This window comes from Typopeltis vanoorti, chromosome 13 (assembly GCF_054136105.1).
Source record: "Typopeltis vanoorti isolate ZY-2024b chromosome 13, IOZ_Tvanoo_1.0, whole genome shotgun sequence".
Taxonomy (NCBI): domain Eukaryota; kingdom Metazoa; phylum Arthropoda; class Arachnida; order Uropygi; family Thelyphonidae; genus Typopeltis; species Typopeltis vanoorti.
Window position 1 is genome coordinate 84,015,086 of NC_143561.1, and position 18,783 is coordinate 84,033,868.

At 37.8% G+C, this 18,783-nt stretch overlaps 1 protein-coding gene across 1 annotated transcript in view; it reads left to right on the plus strand.

Annotated features, from left to right (window-relative positions):
• The window catches only part of meigo (Solute carrier family 35 member B1 homolog meigo), a 120,386-nt gene that overhangs the window by 26,334 nt on the left and 75,269 nt on the right, over positions 1 to 18,783 (plus strand). The window lies entirely within an intron of this gene.

Consider the following 18,783-nt stretch of genomic DNA (forward strand, 5'->3'; position numbering starts at 1 on the left):
TAGCAAAGGTGGACCAAGCTCTCATCACTCCTTGTCTCAGTATCTCCCATAATGCAAAGCACATCTCCTTGCAGACATGTATACTGCAACGCATTAAGGGAAGGGCCACTACCCAGACCGGTTTCGACTTTTATTGAGGTCTCGTCAGTGGGAGGCAGAAGTGTATCACCCAGAGTGGTGATACTAAGGCAGAAGCAATGGAGAGGTCATATTTACCTATACGAGTTGCCAACCAGTGTACCACCTTATTATTAAATTACTGTATTTTCCGGTGTATAAGACGCACTTTTTTACCTTAAAAATTCATCTTAAAAATGGGGTGCGTCTTATATAATGAAGGTAAAGATTGTTTCCTCTTTCCAAAGTCATACGCACTCCCTTTTATGTTCCAAGATCTTTGTAGGCGGTTAATGGTGCAATCAAATTGATGCGTGACCTTCACGTGACTTCTAGCACGTCATTGGCTAAGAACGGGGAGCCCCTATTCAAGTTTCATAATATCTTATCCGAGTAATCAGTTACCGATGTTTATCAGTATTGAGTTGACGTGTTGAGATATTTTGCGTTCAGTTTGATATTTCCCTGTAGATTTTAATGATGGAAAAAACCAGGCGACATTCATATACTTCAAGTTACAAATTGCAGGCTGTAAAATATGTGGAAGAACACGGGAATAGGGAAGCTGAAAGAAATTTTGGACCTCTACCTACAGAAAAAATGATTAGAACTTGGCGTGGTCAGAAGGAGATTTTGTACAATTTGCGTAAAGAAAAGCGCGCGGAACGTGGAAAAATTGCGAAGTGGCCAGAACTAGAGATCGAAGTTTTGAAATGGGTGCAAGAAAATCGGCAAAATGGCATTGCCATTTCAACAAAAATGATTCGTACACATGTAGTCAAAGTAGCCTGTGAGCGTAACATTGAAGATTTTAAAGGTGATGCATCATGGTGTTACCTTTACATGAAACGCAGTGGACTTTATATGCATACAAAAACAAAAATCAGTCTCAAAAAATGCCAAAAGAATATGAAGACAAAATTATTTCTATATTATAAGAAATTAATGATGATAGAGAAGAGTCAGATGACAGTGACATGGGTTTTGCAGGTTTCTGAAAGGTCAGTTTACTATTAAAAATTACCTATTATTTTATCCATTTTTTTTTTTAATCATACTTTAATTTAAAGTTTAGGTTTTTTCCAGAAAATTGTATTAAATTTCTTGGGTGCGTCTTATACACCGGAAAATACAGTACTCTGGATTTAGAGAAAGAAGTTTATTTTGCACTTGGTTCGACTATAATAAATTTAGTTTAATCTTTTATCTAAGTGTAAGCAAACAAAGTTTGTGCCTGAAAATATCTTCAGGACTGAGGTAAGGTGGTACATTGTTGAACTCTGAATGATCTTGTGACTTCGTTTCAAGAGATCATACAGATTTCAACAAGTACACCTTTACATATTAAATTGTTCTCAGTGGAAAATACTTGCATTTTGGTAAAAATACAGATAATATTATGTTTAAAGTGTAAAATTATTAAGGTAATAAAATATAACATTTAGAAAGAATCAGTTTAGAAAATTATAAAGATGTATAACAGATTTGGGAGTGTGTTGCATTATTTAGAAGTTTTGTATGAAATTATAAATCAAGATTTAATATTGTAAAGTCTAACTAAAATTTACTCGAATATTCTACTGAGCTAAATGTGAGAGTGGGTCCAAAAGTTTGGTACGGTCAGTGTAAGTGCCCGAGGCTGTGTGATACTAGGAACAGGTGCGTGTAACAACAGTCACGTGATTTCCTGCTGCAGAGAAAGTGCTGACATCATTGAGAGTATGAGACTAACATAGCGCCGCACGAGGTGTTTCAGGAGAGGGTAGGGGGTACTATGTGAAGTGGAATATAAGGAATTGCAGGGGAAGGAAGAGGGCTTTTTTTCCCGGGATCTCGTGGTCAAGAGGAGGAAGTCCAGGTAGCTGGTTCCAGGCTGAATGGCGGGCGAGGATGCGTGGCAGCGGGAGATTTGAATCTCGCAGTTCCTGAATCTACGGACGGAGTACTGCTTGAACCAGCGTGACGCAGCCACTGCTTTCATTATAAGCAGGCATCGATGTTCCCGTGAAGTCCTCAGATAACGAAGGCAGCCAATGTGCAGATAACGAGGATAGCCATTTTGCAGATACATAACGCTGCACGCTGTCCAGAACAAAGAAGCAAGCCTCAGGTGTTCTTTCACGATAGTATCAGAGCCAGCAGACCCATTCAAAGCCCCATGTGAAGGTAATGTAAAAGTTTCATTATTCATGTTCTGAATGCCTGTGAGCGAATGAAGAGATTGTAATACAAGAGACTTGATAAGGCAAAGCTATATAGACTGGTGAGTTTAAGGAATTGTTCTATTAGGCGTAAGCCTGAATTCATGGTTGTTAAGAGGAGTCTCATAAATTGCAGAGACAGGAAGTGTTATTTGTGTATATCTGACATAGTTATAGGCAGTTTGCCAAAAATTAGATCTTATATGTTCTGGGATAACCCTCAATGAAACTAGCTTCTTTATTTAATTAATGTAAGATTGCAATCTTTAGTAGTGTGAATTTTTTGTAATTAATTAATATGTATTCATGTTCTAGAAGAAACATGTATTCTTTTTCTAAATTGAGTCTTGCCTGATTAAGAGTGTCAACTCACCGCTCTAAAATACGTACTTGTCGCGGGAGGGTAGAGTTAAAGTGAAATATTTTGGCCATGACTGACCAGGAGAGTTAGTGGGTAGTTACAAGTCTGGATTATTGGAAATATCTCCCTGAGTAGTATAATTTATTATCATAGGGCATAAGCTGGCACAGTCATTAAACTAAATAAATGTGTTTATGCTTGAAAAGGAGATAGAGCCAAAATCCAGGTAGGTTGGTACTTAGAGTAATTGGTTTGTGAAGTTGAAAGGTGCGTAATTAAGTTAATTTACATAAATAACGACGCAACAACATCCCTTGGCATGACCTCTCCATTGCTTCTGCCTTAGTATCACCACTCTGGGTCTCTCTCCCACTGACGAGACCTCAATAAAGGTCAAACCGGTCTGGATAGTGGCCCTTCCCTTAATGCATAGTAGTATACATGTGTGCAAGGAGATGTGCTTTGCATTATGGGAGATACTGAGACAAGGAGTGATGAGAGCTTGGTCCACCTTTGCTGCAAGTTGCCAAGGGATCTACCACCTTACCTCAGTCGTGAAGATATTTTCACGCACAAGCTTCGTTTGCTTACACTTGGATTTATTATAGTCTAACCAAGTGCAAAATAAACTTCCAACAGGTGTTAAGAATAATATAATATAAGGTAATAAGAATAATGCAGGCAGTGGGAGGTACTGGGAGACATGAGTATTTTGATCTCGTGGGGATGGTGGAGAAAATGCTTCAGAAACATGATTTTCAATTTGTGAATGCCAGTAGTGTGTTGGAGGATGAAGAGAATGTTAAACCTCTATGTAGATTTACCCTTGGATAGTTTAGCAGACAGATGGTTTGTCTGATGGCCATGATTGTGTGTGTGTGAATGGCAATTAATAGCAGAATGTGTGCAAAGAGGAATAGAACTACTGAGAAATGAGATGGAAGGAATGAAGACTGAAGTGAGGAGGAGCGAATGAAGATCTTAGGGATAGGGAGGTTTGCTAGTGTGAGAGAAATGAGAATAGGTGTAAGAGAACAGCATCAGATAGCAAGGGACAGTAGAAAGAGTGGAAATTGCAGAAAGATGAGTGTGTGGAAGCAAGGAATAGAGAGGTAGGAGAGAGAGAGAGAGAGATTACAAGTCATGAGAGTCAGGGATGAATGCAATGATAGCGAGAATTTGCAGGAAAAAGGTCTGGTCAAGTGAGTGTGTCAGGACAGGGAAACTTAACTTGCACAGTTGGAATGTTGTACAAATGGCCTCATGTGGGGGATAGTGACTTGAGAAATGTGGGAGAATGTACACTATATGTTACAGAGGCAGGTGTAGTATGAGGGGGAGTAATAATAACTATAAGAAGACTGGCAGTACACTGGTTTTTCTGTATACAGATGCTAGGAATATTAGGAATAAAGGAAATGAGTTTGTGGCATTGATTGACTCACTCTCTCCAGAGGTTGTTGGTATCAGTGATACTTGGTTAATTAACTGCAGAGGATGTCCTAACAGGAATAAGAAATCAAAGGGTGTAGCATATTTTGGGAGGATAGGAAGGTAAATGCATTGGTGGAGTGTTACTAATGATCAGAGATTAATTATGTGCTCTCAGGGTGGAGAATAACACTACTGGCTTTGAGAGTATATAGTGTGAGATGGATTTTTATAGTGCAAGATATTTAGTGGAATGTTGCTACAAAACAGGGAATATAAATGGTGATGAGCAGGAAATGTTCAGGCAAATTAGTTTGGCAAGTGATTATTATGGGGATCTTTGACTACAGCGATATAAACTGGGTAGAGGAGACAGCATGCAGTAATAAGGGAACTGGATTTTTGGATTTCTTGAGGGACAACTGTCTTAGGCAGCATGTAGTAGAGGGAACAAGGATCAAGAGTTCTGGATTTGGTCATAGCATCAGAGGATCTGACTGTGACTGAGATGACACATGATCAAGACATTCAAGCTGTTGAAGGGTTATTATCATATTAACACAGAGGAGAATTTTTCATATGGTAGGTAAAGGAACAAGGACAAGAGGTCATCCCTGGAAGTTGCAAAAGGGTAAAAAGTAAGTTTTTTGTATGGGTGGTAGTAGTGGGAGCATGGAATACATTGCCTGAGAAGGTGGTGAAAATGCAGACTGTGGATGATTTTAAGGAGTGGCATGATAGACTGTGTTCACTGGAGTTGACCACCTGCAATGAGTCCTGTGACTCCATGTGAGTCGGGAAAATAATAATAATAAACTGTCTTAGTATTAGCTGACTATTTTGATGATTTTACAAGCTATTTACAACTAAACCTTGAAAATACTTATAATCCACTATTTCAAAAAAAAATATATACAGTGGTGCCTTGGTTAACGATGGTAATCCCTTCCAGGATTACCGTCATTATCCAAGGCACGATTCCCCATAAGATTTAATTGAAAATCGATTAATTTGTTCCGGCTCCTCCCCACAACCATAGTACATATTAAAAATGCAGATAAAACTCATTTAAAATGTCATAAAAATATGGTAAATATAATTTATTTATTATACAGTACAGTATATGTATTTGCTACAAAAAAATTAACATTAATAAAATGAATTGTTCATGAAAACAGTTTTTAATTATCAATCTTCACTAGAAGGACAATTGGGCTCACTTTGGAGTTTTTTGACAAATGGACCTGAAAAAACATGTCTAGGGTTGTTTGCTTCTGCCTCTTTTTTAAAACGTTTCTGAAAAACTGCATAGACTTTTCATTAAATAGATATGCAGTTCTTATAACCTCTGCAGATATGCAGTTCTTATAACTTCCTCCCACTTTGCCAAAGCATTTTTTATTTCAGCAGTCGTAATTTGTTTTTTCTCTCCAACCTCATCTTCAGATGAAATTTAAATTTCCTTTTCTTCACATTGCTGCTTGAAAAGTTTTTTTAGCTCATCAGTAGTCGGTTCTTGGTCATGCATCTCCAGTAATTCTTCAACATCTTCTTCCTCTACTTCCAAGTTAAGATCATGAGCAGTTGCCACAATATCCTTTACTAATTTGTGTCCTTCATCTGAAGTTTCTTCATTACCAAAGGAAGGACACAGTTTCCTCCATGCTGCTTTGAGACATTTCATTGTTACTTCTTGCCAAGCCTTTACAATCAGCCTAATTGCTATGACAATGTTGAATGATTCCTTCTTTCCAAAATTTTCTTAGGGTTATGTTGGTAGCCTCACGCATTTCAAAGCACCTGGTAAAAAGTGCCCTTATGTAAAGTTTTTTAAAATTTGCAATTATCAGCCGATCCATAGGTTGAATCAGAGATGTAGTCTTGGGAGGAAGAAAAATCACCTTGATAAAATCTAATTCCTCTGGTAGCTCTTCTTGTATGCCCATTGGATGGCCAGGTGCGTTATCCAAGGTTAAAATGGCTTTTAGAGGCAGATTGTTTTGCTCAAGATAGGCTTTGACAGTTGGTCCAAACACTTCGCGAATCCAGTCTCTAAATTCTATTCTTGTGACCCATGCTTTGCTGTTAGACTCCCACAGAACATCTAGATTGGATTTAGAGACATTGAACTTTTTGAATGCTTGGAGATTCTCTGAGTGGTAGATTAACATTGGTTTTACCTTGCAGTCTCCACTTGCATTTGCTGCTAAAAGCAATGTTAACCTATCATTCATTGGTTTATGCCCAGGAAGTATTTTTTCTTCTTTTGTGATAAATGTCCTGTTGGGCATTTTCTTCCAAAATAACCCAGTCTCATCACAATTGAAGACTTGTTGAGGTAGGTATTCTCCTTCTTCTATAATTCTTGTAAAGCTGTTGACAAATTTAACTGCTTCTGCTTTGTCAGCACTAGCTGCCTCTCCGTGTCTGACCACACTATGAATTCCAGTTCTTTTTTTAAAGTTGTCAAACCAACCTCTGCTACTTTTGAAATCATCATCATCATCTACCTCACAACTTGATCCTTAAGTCTTCTTTTTCAAATCTTGATAAATCTCTTTAGCTTTCTGACAGATTGCATTTTAAGATGTAGTATCGCCTGCCATTTCTCTTTCTTTGATCTAAATTAGTAATAGATTTTCCATTTGCTCAAAAAGAAGCCCTCTGACATTCAACCTTGAAGTTCCCTTAGCTACTATAAGTTCTTCTTTCTTAGTCAAAATGGTTGATATTGTAGAATGACTGGTTTCATATATTCGAGCTAGCTGCATCATTTTCACACCTTCATGATGTTTTGCTATTATTTCTTTCTTCTGTTCAATAGAGAAAATTTTTCTATTTTTTTTTCCCTCACTAGCTTTCTTTTTTTTTTTTTGGGGGGGACTCATTTCGTCACACGGTAAAAAAAATTCACTCTATAAAAAAAAATAAAAAAAAGATATGCAAAATACGGCATTACTAATTACAAATTGTACAACACTGAGACAAGGGATACAAAGAACATATCGTCACCTGAATATAAAAGTAAAAGTTCAAAAAAAAAAAAACTTTTTGTAATAAAAGTTAACAGTTAAATTTGAAATTTGCAATTTTTGACTTAGTGCATTTTGCTTGTAAGGTGACGATATTAGATACAGCACTTTTAGAGTTTTACATACACTTTTACATACACTGATTAGCAGCTTATAGATACAACGATTATTATACAGAATGAGATTTGATTTGGCCTATTGATGGCAACAAGCACCCGCCGATTTATTATCTATATGAACCAACACATAAAAAAATAAATGCTTAAATACTCATTTTCATCATAAAACGCATTTATAACCACAAATTTTAAAATAAAGCACAGTACACTACAAGAAAAGAAACAATAAATGGAAAACGTAAACAGCTGGCTATGATGGGTCAAACATATCTGAGCTTCACAGCTATGCTGCGTGGCTGTTCTCTATTCGACAATGTCTTCCCGCGAGTGTGATCGGAAAATTCCATTTTTTTAAATCAGATAGAGGTTCATATAATCGAGAGTCATTAACCAAGAGATTTTTTTTTCTTACAGCCACTCGTTGTTAACCAAGGCACCACTGTATATGTCAAAGTTTTTTTCTTTTTTTTTGAGAAGATTCACTAAGTGCATTGAGGGACTGTTAAAATCAGTCATTTAGTTGCAATATATGAATTTATCTAAGCAACAAATAGATATATAATTGATTATAAGTTAGTTCAGGACATGTATACGCTGGCTTGGTTGGCCGAGTGATTAATGTGCCCATTCTCTAACCAACAACCTGCAGATTCGAATCCCACCATGGGCCGATGTTTGTCAGTTTTTTAGATAGAAGATGAATTTCATTGCCCAGTATAAGATCACCACTACTACCACCTTTATTGGAAGCTTAAAGTTCCATATTTGGTCTCTGGAGCATGGTTCAAATTGTGACAAAATAAATAACCTAGTCATTTATTTTTATTTAATTAACTTTTTATTATTTATTTAATAATAAATGAAAAACCTAATGTACTATATGTGTACAACTTTTCACAAGTGGAAGTCATGTTAAAGTATATGCCAATCTGAGTGGCTGAGCAATTAGCATACCAACTCTCCAACCAACATGCTGGCTGTGTGCTCAAATCTCATCGTAGGCATGTGTATTATGTGCAACACTACCTAGCTTATTGGAGGCCTGAAGTAGCTTGAAAATATTCGATGCTTGATCTCCAGAGGGTTCCAGATTATCTAACTTTTTGCATACCCATAGAGCTAATGTAAAATATATTTACAACCTTTTATGAGATGATTCACATTAAAAATATATTATCTCCCTATATATATAAAACAATAAGCCTTTTTGTGTAACTTTTTTTTCAAGTTATTTGAAACGTTTTGAAACTTGGGAGAACCGGCCTACGAGTCCGAACTCTGGGGATGGGTGCCATAGGGGTGGAAACCCCCTTTTGAGTCATCAGAATTCAAGGAGAACCGGTCTGGAACTCGGGGGTTGGGTACCGGGGGGGGGGGGAATCCCCTTTCGAGTCATCAGAATTCAGGGAGAACTGGCCTACCCGGTCTGGAACTCGGGGGGGGGGTAAACCCACTTTCAAGTCATCAGAATTCAAGAACCGGCCTACCTGTCCGGAACTTGGGAGTGGGGGATTGGGCACCATAGGTGCCAGTGGGTGCAATCCCCTTTTGAGATTTCAAAATTCGAGTCATCAGAATTCAAGGAGAACCAGCATACCAGTCCGGAACTCGGAGGTTTGTTCGCCGTAGGTGCCAGGGGATGCGGAACCCCCTTTTGAGTGTTCGAAATTTGAGTCATCAGAATTCAAGGAGAATCGGCCTACTGGTCCAGAACTCAGGGAGGGTAGGTGCCAGTGGGCAGAACCCCCTTTTGAGTTTTCAAAATTCGAGTCATCAGAATTCAAGGAGAACTGGCATGCCAGTCCGGAACTCGGGGGTTTGGTCGCCGTAGGTGCCGAGGGACGCGGAACCTACGCCGAAATTTCGAGTGTTCGAAATTTCAGTCATCAGAATTCAAAAAGAACCAGCCTACCGGTCCAGAACTCGGGAGGGGAAGAATCTCCTTTTGAGTCTTCGAAATTCGAGCCATCAGAATTCAAGGAGAACTGGCCTACCAGTTCGGAACACGGGGGAGTTGGGCGCCAGGGGGCAGAACCCTCTAGTTATTAATATATATTAATAATAATACTCCTACAGGGAGTCAAGGACTCATCTGTATATGATAGTTGAAGGTTGAAATTAAACCATGTTCTAATAGAAGGTATAATAAAAAGACCATGACTAAAAGAGTTATAAACAAATATATATGTTTTTATATATTGAAACTTGTGGTGAATTCATCACTAAAAAACATATGTACTAACCATAGTGATAACTTTTAATATGCAAATATTTCATCCCAAGTATCTTGGGACATCATCAGTACAGTAATTCAAACAATACCAGAAATAACATACAGTTAGGGCTCATGATTACAATGGAATCTCAATATGCGTGCATTAACATGTTATAGAAGTAAATTAAAAATATAACTAAAAAAAAAAAAAAAGATATATAAAGATTATTTTACACAATTTTGTATGACAATTTCCCATTCTTTAGGAATAGTAAAAACGTCGTTGCAGTTTAAATTTGGTCTGTGTAGTAGGGCTTCTGCAAATTTATTCAAATTTGTTATTACATCTGTTTACTTCGCCTGGAAAGGTAAAATTTACAAGCAAGAAGAAGGAACAGCAATGGGGTCTCCTTTATAACCAAACTTAGCAAATCTGTTTCTAGAACACCTGGAAGAAAAAATTTTCACTTTTGAACCCAAACCAAAAATTTGGCTACGATATCATCCCAATCATCCTGAACAGGAATTACAACTGTTTCTAGATAAAATAAACCTTCTTCACCCTCGCATCAACTTTTCGCTAGAAAAAGAATTTCCACAGGGTATCTCCTTTCTGGATTTACACATTCAAAGAAAAGAAGACGGTTCCATTGCCACGTCTGTCTATTGCAGGCCAACATTTTCAGGTCGCTACATTCACAATTCTTCTGCTCATCATCCATCTCAGAAATTTGGCTACGATATGTCGATGTCTTTGCAGTCTGGGATCATCCCGAACAGGAATTACATGTTTCTAGATAAAATAAACCTCCTTCATCCTTACATCAACTTTTCGCTAGATAAAGAATCTCCACAAGGTATCATGCCGAACAGGAATTACAACTGTTTCTAGATAAAATAAACCTTCCTCACCCTCGCATCAACTTTTCGCTAGAAAATGAATCTCCACAGGGTATCTCCTTTCTGGATTTACGCATTCAAAGAAAAGAAGACGGTTCCATTGCCACGTCTGTCTATCGCAAGCTAACATTTTCAGGTCGCTACGTTCACAATTCTTCTGCTCATCCATCTCAGAAATTTGGCACCATTAAATCACTAGTTTCCAGAGCACACAAATTCTGCTTCTCTGAAGAATCTATAAACCAAGAACTAGAAATAATCAAAAATACAGCCATACTAAATAGATATAATCTTAAAACAACTCAAAAAATCATCAGTCACTTCCCCACACATCAACCTAGACAAGAATAAGTTCATAGGATTCCCATATCTTACGTCAAAGGCAACTCTGAACATCTTTCAAAAATGATGAAGAAATACAATTTTGCCACTACTTACAAACCCATCAACCAAATCTATAACTTGTTACCTTCTCCTAAGGACAAACTCTCATCTCTGATGTTACCTGGTGTTTATGAGATCCCATGCTCCTGCAAATTGTGTTACTTTGGACAGACAGGTAGATCTGTTCAGAAACGCATCTCGGAACATCAAGACCACATTCGCCTTTTCAAACCACAGAAATCTGGTCTCTCTCAACACGGAGTTGAAAATCGAAACCATAGGATCCATTGGGAAAAGTCAAAACTTTTACATAGATCTTTATATAAACATGAACGTTGATATAAAGAAAGTGCTGAAGCCCTACTGCACAGACCAAATTTAAACCGCAACGATGTTCTTACTATTCCTAAAATATGGTAAATTGTCATACAAAATTGTGTAAAATAATCTTTATATTTTTTTATTTTTTATTTTTTATTATTTTTTTTCCAGTTATATTTTTAATTTACTTCTATAACACGTTACTGCATGCATATTGAGATTCCATTGTAACCATGTGCCCTCACTGTATGTTATTCCTAGTATTGTTTGAATTTCTGTACTGATGATGCCCCAAGATACTTGGGATGAAATATTTACATATTAAAAGTCATCACTATGGTTAGTACATGTGTTTTTTAGTGATGAAACAAATATACAAACTTAAATATCATCAAACCACTTTCACACCATTATTGTTAATGTTAGAAATATGTGGGAGATGAACAAATAAAATTTATGTATAATGGTTATATAATGGGGTGCTTAAGGGTCAAAGCTGTATAACTGAGAGGAGACCTCCACATAGCCTTTAAAGGAATGTGGAGAACCGACCAGGGCTTCTGACCTAATGTCCAATCCTCACCTTCTCGTGGTGCACCCTGTTGGGTATCTACTTTGATACTGAACGAACGAGGATGGGCTGGCAATTTGGGATTTAGCCGACCAAATTGTATTCTTATTGGTTAAACCAAAATAAAAAATGATGGTACAACATGACAAAATTTCATGCCGGCTGGGGCGTCGCCCAGTTAAACAAGGCCCCCGTTGTTTTCACCAGGGAACCAGGGCGAACAGCGAAAAGTCAGCTACTGGAACAAATCTGAAAACAAACCCCAACTCAACATCACCAGAGTTAAAGATCGGTACTATCAACATAAGAAGCCTGAATGGCAAAGAAATGGAGCTAGCTGAGGAATTAGATAAGTACCAGATCGACATAATAGGGGTGACTGAAACAAAAAAGGCAAAAACTGGTGAGATCTTTCTGAACAATAAATACAAAATGTTATATTCAGGCAATGACAATCAAGGAAAAGAAGGAGTAACCATAGTATTCAACACAAAATACGAGGCTAATCTTCTTGAATGGCAGTCAGTCTCAAGTAGAGTAATGTGGGCAAATATGAGAATGGGGAACTGGACAATGAGACTTATTTGTGCCTATGGTCCCACAGAAGGTTCTACTAAGGTAGAAGTGGAGGAATTTTTTGAGGCTTTAGAAAAAGCAACTGACACAATGAAAAAGGAAAAGTTGGTCCTTGTTGGTGATCTAAATAGTAGAGTAGGAAATGATTGTGAGACGTATAAAAATATTTTGGGAAAATTTGGAGAAAAGAGCAAAGCTAATAATAATGGCAAATATCTGTTGGATTTCTGCTCAGGACATGGACTGGTTATTACTAACACCATGTTCCAACATAAAAATGTGCACAAATTCACATGGAGAGAAGAGGCTAGGAATAAGAAAAGTCTCATTGACTATGTTATTGTTGATAGTGATGTTTTTCCACTGGTGCAGGACACCAGAGTGTACAGAGGATTTGAAATTGGAAGTGATCACTATTTAGTCTTGAGCAGGATAAAATTGAATTTCATATTGAAAAGAATAACATGTAAGAAAGTTTTAAAGCGAATAAAAGTTGAGCAGCTCTCAGATGTGAACTGTAGACTAAAATACAGAAATATTATTGAAAAGAAAATGAAAGAGTTTGAGAACAGGTATCAAACCTTGGAGATTCAGTGGCAAACTCTGAAGGAAACATTGATTGATTCTGCCAGAGAGGCATGTGGTGAGGTTGTGTGCAAGGATAAAAAAAATCAGAACTCCCTGGTGGACACAGGAAGTTAAAGAGGCAGTGAAGGAAAAGAAGAAAGCATATCAAAAGTTCCTGGCAAATAAGTCAGCTTTTACTCTTACAGAATACAGAGACAAATGTAAGAAAGCTAAACAGTGTGTAAAACTAGCTAAACAAAAGTCATGGGAGGACTTTGGCAAGAATATAGAAAATAAATATCAAGAAGGTGGCAAAATATTCTGGAGGTTGTTGAAGAAGCTTAGGAATGGATGAAAGAGTGCTGTAAAAGGAGTTAGAGATGATAAAGGTGACATGAAAACAGGAGAAAAAGATATCCTTGAAGTATGGAGTAATTACTTTGAAAAACTGCTAAATGAAACAAGCAGTGATGACAGCACAGTGATAAAAAACACTGACCAGGCATGCAGTGAGGAATACATATCCATACTTGAAGTAGAAAAAGCCATCAAAGGCTTGAAATGGGGAAAGGCAGCAGGAGTAGATGATATTCGACCAGAAATGCTGAAGTATGGTGGTATAAGAGTCTTACAGTGGCTGCATAGTCACTGCATAGTTCAGAAAGCCTGGACAGAGGGACGAATTCCCGATGATTGGAGTAGAGCTCATAGTACCCATATATAAAAAGGGAAATAAAACTGAATGTGAGAATTACAGAGGTATTTCCCTACTGAGTGTTCCTGGCAAGATCTATGCAAGTATACTTGAGAAACGGTTGAGAAGAATTGTGGAAGAAAAGCTTGGTGAAGAACAAGCTGGATTCAGGCCAAATAGAGGCTGTCAGGATCAGATCTTCACTTTATGACAAATAGTCGAGAAAGCATGGGAATATAACAAAGATCTGTATTTAAGTTTTGTCGATTTGGAAAAGGCATATGACAAGGTGCCAAGAGAGAAGCTATTCAATACGCTGCAGTTATATGGTGTCAATGGGGCATTATATCAAGCAATACTTAGTCTTTATTTGAGTTGTGAGTCAGCAGTTAGAATTGAAGGAAGTACAGGAAGATGGTTTAATGTTAAATCTGGTGTGAGACAAGGATGTACATTATCCCCTCTGTTATTCATTATCTATATGGATCACATTATGAAGTAATGTGGTATTAAACCTGATATCAAAATTGGAGATGTTAATGTCAGCTCTTTGCTTTATGCGGATAATGTTATACTTCTAAATAAATCCGCTACAAGTCTGCAAGATTCTCTGACTAAATTGAATAGCTGTTGTAATAGATATGGTATGAAGGTCAGCAATAAAAAGACAAAGACAATGAAAATAGGCAGAATCATTGAAAATGTCAACTGTGTTGTGAATGGAGAACCTGTGGAACAAGTAAAACATTACAGCTACTTAGGCACAATTTTTACTGAAGATGGTAAACTAAATATAGAAATAGACAACAGAATCAGCAAAGCTGGTATCGTGGGAAGTCAATTGAATAAATTCATATGGAATAAGAAAGAAATTAGTCGGAACACTAAATTAGCTGTATACAAGACTGTGTTCAAACCAATTTTAACTTATGGATCTGAGAGCTGGGTCAGAAGTAAAACACTTGACCAAAGACTAGAGACCGCAGATATGAGAGTCCTGAGAAAGATTAGAGGCGTGAACAGATGCCATCAATGGCAATATCATATTAAAAATGAGGATATTAGGAAAGAACTTGACATTGTCAGCATCCAGGAATGCGTTAGCAGAGCTAATCTCAGATAGTATGGTCACTTAAATAGAATGGGAGAGGAAAGATTAGCAAAACAAGTGTTCTCTGCCAGGTTGGCAGGAAAACGACCCAGAGGAAGACCAAGATATAGGTGGATTGATACGGTACAAAGTGCCTTAGACGATAGAAATATAAGATCTGATAATGTTGGAGTCTTGACAAGTAACAGACTGAGTTGGAGGAAATTTGTAGATAGGAAGTTAGTAATGATGTAATTTTTTCATGTAGTACTGTCATATCCTGTACACCCCTTGAGGGTAAATGGCAGGAATTTGATGATGATGATGGTTATATAATTTATTGAGATTGAATATACACTGGTGTCCAAAAGCTAAGGACAAACTATGTTTTTACCATATGAAAAAATTTTCATTACTGCTGCCAAATGTGGATGTAAATTTATTGCCAGCACACTAATAAATTATATTACACAAAAAATGTATTATAAATTTCATACAAATAAAATTGCAATATGTTTTGGCAAAAGTTACAAATTTCCAAAGGATGTAGTTAAGGAATTAATGTACAGTGCTTACAGGAAAACTATCGAGATACATATATGGAATACTTTCATCCTAAACTGCGATGCAGCTCTCACAGCATTGTACCATACTTAGCACCAAATGATTCAGATATTCTTGAGACAAACTGGCCCACTTCTCCTTCAGAGCAAGAATAAGGCCTTTTTTGTTTCCTGGAGGGGGTAATTTCAAGCAGCAATGCATCTCAATGCATTCCAAACACGTCATATTGGGATTGAAATCTGAGGGGGGCATGCTGGCTACTTGATTCGATTAATATCCTCGTCTCCAGAAGTATCTCCACTTTTCTCGTGTATGATGCGCTGTGGCATTGTCATTCATAAAAATGAATTCTTTGCCTATAGCACCACAGAACAACCAAACATGATGTTGAAGAACTTAATTGCAATACTGTTCACCAGGTCACAGTCCCTTTTTTCAGCACTTGTAGATCAGTATGTCCATTAAGCATAATGTCTATCCACATCATGATCCCAGTACCACCATATCCATCACTTCAAGAACATTCTCGCAATGGTAAGCAGTACACTTTCATGCCAAATCAAGTGTCACCTAGAATCAGAGGAAAGACCTAAAACGATTGTCATCTGTGAAGAGTACATTAACCCATTGGTGTCTTGTCCAGTTTCTATGGATACATCACCACTGAAAACGTGCTCTACAATATGCTGTGGATAAAAGAATGTGGACTACAGGCCTTCAGGCATATAGGTTCACTTGTCACAGATGTCTTGCCACAGTTTGTTGAGATATCTGTGTGACTATGCTTGAGTTGAGCTGACTTGCTGTGGTGCATCAATTTTTGCTGTTATAACCAAAAATCTGTCTTCATGCTCTGTGGTAGAGCGACCTCTTGGTAAGCATCTGGAACACATTCCATTGCTTTGAAATGCTTCCCAAAGCCTGGACACAGTACTATGTGAGATTCCAAACTCTCTGGCAATATCAGTAATTCTGCGGTTCTTCAAGCTTTTCAGTAATTATCCCCCACAGGAAATCATCTAGATCATAGGTGGCCAATAGCAGGCCCAAGGGCCGCATGCAGCCCGTGACAGGATAAAAGTTATATTAAATTATATGTACAGTAGACTCTCAGCTATCCGGCCTAATGTGGCGGAAGGACAGGTGGGTAACACAAAAGCCGGATAGGCCGGAGTTCTAGGCCTACCTTTTCACACAAATGTGAAAAGGTAGGCCTAAGATGAAAGAGTCAAAACTTACAGTTTTTAGTTTTTGAAAAAGTTCTTGATAGATGACTACTTCACCCTTTTAGCCCTCTTCCATGACGCAGTGTCCCTCCACTTACACAAACAGATGATATCAGCTGGCATCGCTTCCTCCTGCTCACTAATGTACTGCAGCGCTGCCTCAATTGTCTTCAACCCTTCCGAATGTGGAATGAGATTTTTCCTGTCATCTGAGGATGCCTCCTCCTCCTCTTCTTCTCCCTGTGTCACCATTTCCACAATATCGTCAGTTATTTCATCAACTTCGTTGTTTGACATCCATTCTGTAATGTCCTCTGCATTGACATCGTCACAGCTCGGTACATTTTTGAGCAACGAAACAAGTTTATCGTTTTCGTCTTCCACTTCGGTTTCACACACGGGTACAAGGTTGAAATGTCCACCTTCATGGTCCAAAAGAATTTTCCAAGACTTTACAAGTGATATGTTTCGAATCTCTTCCCATGCTTCAGCCAACCACATTATGACATCTAGCAAGTCAATCTTTTTCAGAGTGGTTACGCAGTCTTCATTATTATCAATCGCTGATATCAACAAACTGAGAAGATGGTGACGATACTTTTTCTTTAGCATTTCATGGATGCCCTAGTCCATCAGCTGACAAACAGCAGTCACATTGGGTGGTAAAAATAAAGCTTTGATGTCTCCATCTGTGAGTTCGTCATTGGCAGGATGCGAAGGTGTGTTGCCAAGAAGCAGCACAGCTTTTCTCGGCAAATTGTTGTCTTTCAAATGTTTTTCTACAGTCGGTACGAATTCATTTTGGAACCAGGTTTTAAAGATTTCTGAATTCATCCATGCTTTCTTTTGATGTGTGTAATATAGGAGTAGTGATTCCTGAGTTTTCAGTTTTTTAAAAGCTCTAGGTTTCTTTGATTTTCCTATTAACGTAAGCCTAAGCTTGTGGTTGCCGGTTGCATTACTGCAAGCCAAGATGGTGACTCGTTCCTTGCTTTTCTTGTATCCTAGTGCAGCAGCTTCTTTTTTTGATGCAAGCGTTTTTGTAGGGAGCATCTTATAATTTAAACCGGTCTCATCACAGTTGTACAACTGCTCCCCAGAAATTCCCTCCTTTTCAATAAGCTTAAAAAAGATAGTCTTTGAACTTCTTTATCAGCAGATAAAGTCTCCCCACTTATGGTAATCTGGTGAATACTGAATCGTTTTTTCCACCAATCTAACCATCCATCACTGGCATTAAATTCTGAATCTTCTCCTTCTACATGTATTTGTCGCTTAAATTGCATGATTTTTCCTGCAATATCTGCCCAGTAACAGGCAAGCCTTTTAAGGCAAGGTTCTTAAGTGTTCATGCCACAAAAATAAAGCTACCTCAACTTCTTTATGCTTACCTTTCAGCACTTTTTCATCGTTTTTCTTACTTTCATTCCACTTCCACTAGCTTGGGCAGCACACCACTTTTCAATTTCTGCTCGATTTTTCTTCCAGTCTCCAACTGTACTTTTCCTGACTCCTACCTCCAAAGCAATAGTTTTTGCGTTACCCCAGAGTCTAGTCGCTTTATAGTGCATAGTTTCTCCTTCATAGTCACTACAACCTTTTTTCGTTTATCACCCATTTCATAATCTTTAATAAAAAAAAAAAACAACGAAGCACACCGAACAACAATTTACTAACGTAATCAGAAACAGTGGCAAACGTATTCCGCACTTGTGGACATCCGATACACAACTGACGAAGCGGGGAAATCCACACTTTGCATGTCTCAACTTGTGTTATGCACACGGCACATAGGAGGGTTGTAGCAGACGCCCACTTGCAACGCCTCGGCAAAGTAAATTACAGTACGTATTCCTCATTTTATCATGGAGAATTACTGTATTATTATAATTCTCCGTGATAAAATTCGGGCTCTGGATAGTATGGAGGCCGGATAGTCGAGCGTCTACTGTATTATCAATTTAGCTATTAGTTTCAACCGCAGATTTTCTGATTATATTCATTATTTCTGATGACGGAAACAATTTATATTCTCAACACTGAATCAAAATTGCTTTAAAATGATTACTCAATTTATAAACTCTACTGCTTCTCATGCGAGTTGTAGTAGCGGGAGTGGCAGATTTCTATGCGCTCCAGAGCACATAGAAATCTACCACCGAAAGCACTTGAAATCTACCATTGAAAGCACTTGAAATCTACCATTGAAAGCACTTGTTCTGCTTTGGTTATAGTGATCAGTTTCAGAGACTCAGTTTGAAGTATTTTATATTGTTCTTCCAGTAGTAAAATGATTTAACAAATATAGCAATTCAATACATATAACTATTGCCTTGAAAAAAATGCAGAGTTTATTTTGATTTAAGTTCTGTCTAAAAGTGTGCGGCCCATGATGCTGCCACTCATCATATATT